A 337-nucleotide genomic window follows, 5' to 3' on the forward strand; every position below is an offset into this window, starting at 1 on the left:
AGGCTAAATATTCAACATCGTTCATTTCCTTAAATCACTGGGGAAAAAAGTATACATATCCGCCCTTGATTCGAAGTAAATCTTATATCTAATCTCTAATGAAAATGTTTTAATACTGATCCACACGATACACAAGCACAAAATTAATCAAAAATTCTTAATCCTTTCATTTCCTCTGCTAGAAAAAAAACTTCGAAATTCAAATGCCAAGCCAAGAAGTTAAGCGAAGTTCTATAGATTTCTCTAGAGCGTCAGAGTCTACATTTGATACTAACATTTGCCTTATTTTTCCTTCCCCTTGTGCCTTTCTTGAAATGTGTCCCTCCCTTATCTCATC

The sequence above is a fragment of the Penaeus monodon genome, chromosome 28 (genome assembly GCF_015228065.2).
Source record: "Penaeus monodon isolate SGIC_2016 chromosome 28, NSTDA_Pmon_1, whole genome shotgun sequence".
In the NCBI taxonomy this organism is placed as follows: domain Eukaryota; kingdom Metazoa; phylum Arthropoda; class Malacostraca; order Decapoda; family Penaeidae; genus Penaeus; species Penaeus monodon.